This window comes from Salvelinus sp. IW2-2015, linkage group LG14 (genome assembly GCF_002910315.2).
Source record: "Salvelinus sp. IW2-2015 linkage group LG14, ASM291031v2, whole genome shotgun sequence".
NCBI lineage: Eukaryota > Metazoa > Chordata > Actinopteri > Salmoniformes > Salmonidae > Salvelinus > Salvelinus sp. IW2-2015.
The window spans coordinates 27,582,539-27,588,025 of record NC_036854.1 but is presented as its reverse complement, the minus strand read 5'-3'; the positions used below and the strand labels follow the sequence as shown (position 1 = coordinate 27,588,025).

At 41.1% G+C, this 5,487-nt stretch overlaps 1 protein-coding gene across 1 annotated transcript in view; it reads right to left on the bottom strand.

Moving 5' to 3' along the window:
* Positions 1–5,487, bottom strand: part of LOC111973502 (piezo-type mechanosensitive ion channel component 2-like) — a 221,509-nt gene that overhangs the window by 69,481 nt on the left and 146,541 nt on the right.

Below are 5,487 nucleotides of genomic sequence, written 5' to 3'. Positions count from 1 at the left end.
TGTGTGTGTGTGTGTGTTGTGTATGTGTGTTGTGTGTGAGTGAGGAGAATCCAGCATCAGTGTCAGTTGCTGCTTCTAGAACATTCAAAGATGAAGATAGCCTATCGTGCTGCTGTCAACATCTCATTCTTTGAAAGTGTTCTTGACAACCACCTGCTGATTCTCCTCACCACACACCACACACAACAACACACACACACACCACACACACACACACACACACACACACACACCACACACACAACACACACACACACACACACACACCACACACACACACACACACACACACACACACACACACACACACACACATTGTCGAGAAGGAACCTGCAAGTAAACATTTAGTTTGCCGGTGTATAGAATGTGTATCCCGTGCATACGGCAAATAAACATTGAAACAATCATGAGAACAATTAAGCCACAATCTATACATGTCATTCCCAAAGTAGAACTGACATACCGAGAGAGAGCCGAGAGAGAGAGGGGCGAGGAGAGAGAGAGAGCGGGGGGGGGAGAGAGAGAGCAGAGCTCAATTAAACTTCTCCATTCGGTTCTTTCCCTCTTTCATATGAATAAACCCCTCTTCATCTTGGCAGTTGACAACATGTAAACATAACATTTTACTGGTACGGCATTCTCTGACGATGGTCAACCTGATCAGCAGCATTAGCAGACAATAAATGCCACTTTAGTTATCCCAAGTCATATACACTGTTTGAAAAAAAGGTGGCTATCTAGAACTTTAAAAGGGTTCTTCGGCTGTCCCCATTGGAGAACCCTTTGAAGAACCCTTTTTGTTTCCAGGTAGAACCCATTCCATGGATTTTACATGGAAACCCAAAAAGGGTTCTTCAAAGAGTTATCCTATGGGGACAGCCGAGGAACCCTTTTTGTACCGTAAATGACAGTGTGCCATGATGATGATGAATGGAGAATGAAAGTATGGGCTGCCGCCGATGTGTTGTACAAAATCTCAGAAACACTTTAAATTTACACTAGCAGTAACAATGCTTTGGTTCCCTCGTTTTGCTTCGGTCTCTCTCTCTCTTCTCTCTCTCTCTCTCTCTTCTCTCTCTCTCTCTCTCGCTCTCTCTCTCTCTTCTCTCTCTCTCTCTCTCTCTCTCTCGCTCTCTCTGCTCTCTCTCCGTCTCTCTCTCTCTTTACTCTCTCTCTCTCTCTCTCTCTCTCGCTTTCTCTTCTCTCCTCTCTCTCCTCTCTCTCTCTCTATCTTAAAAAAAACTACTTCATGAGGCAGTCGGCGAGCAAAACAACGATAGATGCCTCGGGGTAAGGGATAGAAAAGCGAGGGAGGATGGAAAGAGAGAAAAGAGACAGAGACGCCAAAGTGCACAACAGTTACTCCAGCAGTCTTTAATTTGGGGTTATACACAGTACCAGTCAAAAGTTTGGACACACCTACTCATTCAAAGGTTTTTCTTTATTTTTACTATTTTCTACATTGTGGAACAATAGTGAAGACATCAAAACTATGAAATAACACATATGATATCATGTAGTAACCAAAAAAGTGTAAAACAAATCAAAATATATTTTAGATTTTAGATTATTTAAAGTAGCCACCCTTTGCCTTTGCACACTCTTGGCATTCTCTCAACCAGCTTCATGAGGCATGCTTTTCCAACAGTCTTGAAGGAGTTCCCACATATGCTGTGCACTTGTTGGTTGCTTTTTCTTCACTCTGCGGTCCAACTTATCCCTAACCATTTCAATTGGGTTGAGGTCAGGTGATTGTGGAGGCCAGGTAATCTGATGCAAAACAATCCTCCACAGCCTGGAGGTGTGTTTTGGGTCATTGTCCTGTAGAAAAACAAATGATAGTCCCACTAAGCACAAACCAGATGGGATGGTGTATCTCTGTAGAATGCTGTGGTAGCCATGCTGGTTAAGTGTGCCTTGAATTCTAAATAAATCACTGACAGTGTCACCAACAAAGCAATCCCACACCATCACACCTCCTCCTCCATGCTTCATGGTGGGAAATACACATGCAGAGATAATCTGTTCACCTACTCTGCATCTGACAAAGTCACGGCGGTTGGAACCAAAGATTTCAAATTTGGACTCATCAGACCAAAGGACCAATTTCCACCGGTCTAATGTCCAATGGTTGTGTTTCTTGGCCCAAGCAAGTCTCTTCTTATTATTGGTGTCCTCTTGTAGTGGTTTCTTTGCAGCAATTCAACCATGAAGGCCTGATTCACGCAGTCTCCTCTGAACAGTTGATGCCGAGACATGTCTGTTACTAGAACTCTCTGAACCATATATTTGGGCTGCAATCTGAGGTGCAGTTAACTCTAATGAACTTATCCTCTGCAGCAGAGGTAACTCTGGGTCTTCCTTTCATGTGGCGGTCCTCATGAGAGCCAGTTTCATCATAGTGCTTGATGGTTTTTAAGACTGCATTTGAAGAAACTTTCAAAGTTCTTGAAATGTTTTGTATTGACTGACCTTCATGTCTTAAAGTAATGATGGATTGTCATTTCTCTTTGCTTATTTGAGCTGTTCTTGCCATAATATGGACTTGGTCTTTTACCAAATAGGGCTATCTTCTTGTTACCACCCCTACCGTGTAACAACACAACTGATTGCCTCAAAAGCATTATGAAGGAAAGAAATCCCACAAATGAATTATTAACAAGTCACACCTGTTAATGTAAATGCATTCCAGGTGACTACCTCATGAAGCTGGTTGAGAGAATGCCAAGAGTGTGCAAAGCTGTCATCAAGGCAAAGGGTGGCGACTTCAAATAATTTATTATTCTAGTATAGTAAATGACTGGTACTGTATATATATCATGCCACTATAATTGACCGGAATTGTTTTCTTTGGGATCACGGCCCTTGTGTCCTGTTAGGAGTAATGTAAGGTTGGCCTGTGATACTAACATTCTAAAACTGCAGCTTGTCTTATTAATAGTTAGACCTTAGAATGCACATCGTAATGGAATACGATGGGTTTGGGTGCGTGGCTCTTTTCAACTCTGGCCAGAGTAAGAAAATATGAAGTGTAATTTCCTCTGCCTTCTTGGCATAGACAACCTCCAAACCAGATGCTTTCATGCCCAAGCACTGCTGCCACAGCTGGAGAAAGCTGACCACTGAGTACTGGTGTGTTTTCAATCAAGTGGCATATAGGGTGAATATCAATAGTATTTCCTTATTCGTGTCCTCTCTCTCCTKGCCTCTTTCTCAAAACGCATTGGAGGAGGTACGAGGGGAGGAGGAGGCGAGGAGAGAGGACCCGAGGAATCAAGGAAATATATGATTTACATGAAATCAAAGGCCACAGGGCACTGTGTGGGTCATTATAATCTGCCATGGATATTGTCGTAGTAATTTCCTGTATTACTAAACATTGAGAGAGCAAACCACACACAAGTCAGAGTTATATTATAAAGTCCATCTTTAATTATATATGAGCTTCACCATAGCCCTTTTTGACTCTCAGATCAATTCAGTGTCTATAAATGAATTCTCTGAGAGTCYCTACAAAACAATTCTTAGTATCATTTATWGCCAAGACACACCYCTCTCAACTCACATGACGAACAACAGATCTTAGGAACATTACAAAGAACCTTTTACTTGAAAGAGGAGTATCCCATCCAGATAGCATTAGCTATAAATTATCGTTCAGTTTGGTCTCTTTAGACGAGGTTCCAATCTCGTGCTTGGTACCAAAACATTAYCTCATCCAATGGCATATATCAATTGTCAATTCTAGATACTYCCATCTCAAATACACCCCCTCCTGGACAAGCTCAGAAAAGACAGTGAGCCTCTTAGGTYATATACTAGGTCAAGATAAGGGCAACCTCAGAGGGGACATACAATAGTTACAGACACATTCCCATAAGAAGACAAGCCTCCATTCTGTCCTCCTCCCCTTCTGATATTCTTCATAGCATCACATGGTTTAACAGATACATTGACATATGAAGACAAGCCTGACCTCTCCCCTCTCTGGGCCCCAAGTGACTAAGCCCTAGCTGATAAGGGATAACTGCAACTGCCAACAGTATAGTCCAAAATAAGACATTCTAATGACAAGAATAAAATAAAACATCTTATTTATCTATGTTACCTAACTAATTCTGATTCAGCCACGACAATTGTCATGGTTTTACCAAGAAGATAGACAGTAAACATGATTCAGAAAGAAGAACTAATATACAACGAATCTGTCATTTGTGGAGTCATATACACCACTACATTAAAAAAACACAGAATGGATAGACAACAAGAACACAGATTGGATAGACAACAAGAAGACAGATTGGATAGACAACAAGAACACAGAATGGATAGACAACAAGAACACAGAATGCGATAGACAACAACGAACACAAATGCGAAGACAACAAGGAACACAGAATGGCCATAGACAACACAGACAACACACGACATGGATCAACAACAACAAGACAGACATGCCATAGACAACAAGAAACAGAATGCATAGACAACAGAACACAGAATGGATAGACAACAAGAACACAGATTGGATAGACAACAAGAGACAGCATTGGATAACAACAAGAAGACAAATTGGCATTAAAGACACGTGTAGCCACACCAGAAGCAATGGATATGACAACAACGAAACAGAATGGATAGACAAACAAGAACACAGGAATTGGATACACACAACGAAACAGATTGGATAAGACAACAAGAACACAAGAATGCGACTAGACCAACAAGAACACAACTTGCGGCTATACCACAACAAGAAGACAGATGATAAGGACAACAAGAACACCAGATTGCAAGACAACAAGACAGACAGCATTGGCATAGACAAGCAAGAACACAACTTGGATAACACAACAAGAAGACAGATTGGATATACAGAACAAGAACCACAGATTGGATTAGACAAACAAAACACAGACTTGTGACACACAACAAAGAACACAGAGTTCGATAGACAACAAGAACAAACACAAGACGATACCCGAGTCGGTTTGATAACCTCACAAGGCACAAGATGTTAGTTCAACGTCTAGGTTGATTACTTTTTGTTTGAGTGTCAACTACGTGAATTCAAACATGAAATCAACAAAAAAATGTCACCATGTCATTGGATTTGAGGTTACAAGTTGCGGTGACACAACTATACAAAATAAGACGTTTATTATTTTGGCGGTTGAAATGAAGTGGAAACAATCGTTATTCAACATCGTTTTTTGCCCTCAGTGCCGGGTTTCTTGCGGCTCGACGATTAAAACGATAAATCATTTACCAAACAATCCCATTTGACCATTTTCTTCTCATTTTCCAAGCATTTTATCTACAAAACAACATTGCTTTTTGCTACCCTAAGTAGTTTATATTTGGAGTTGCGCATCCAAATGAAAAGCACCACATATTCTCACTGTAAGCTCGGGGATAGCTAATCAAAAGGCATCGTTGCCCACAAATGTTAAACTAAACAACAGTACCGGATTGATCTCTCTTCTG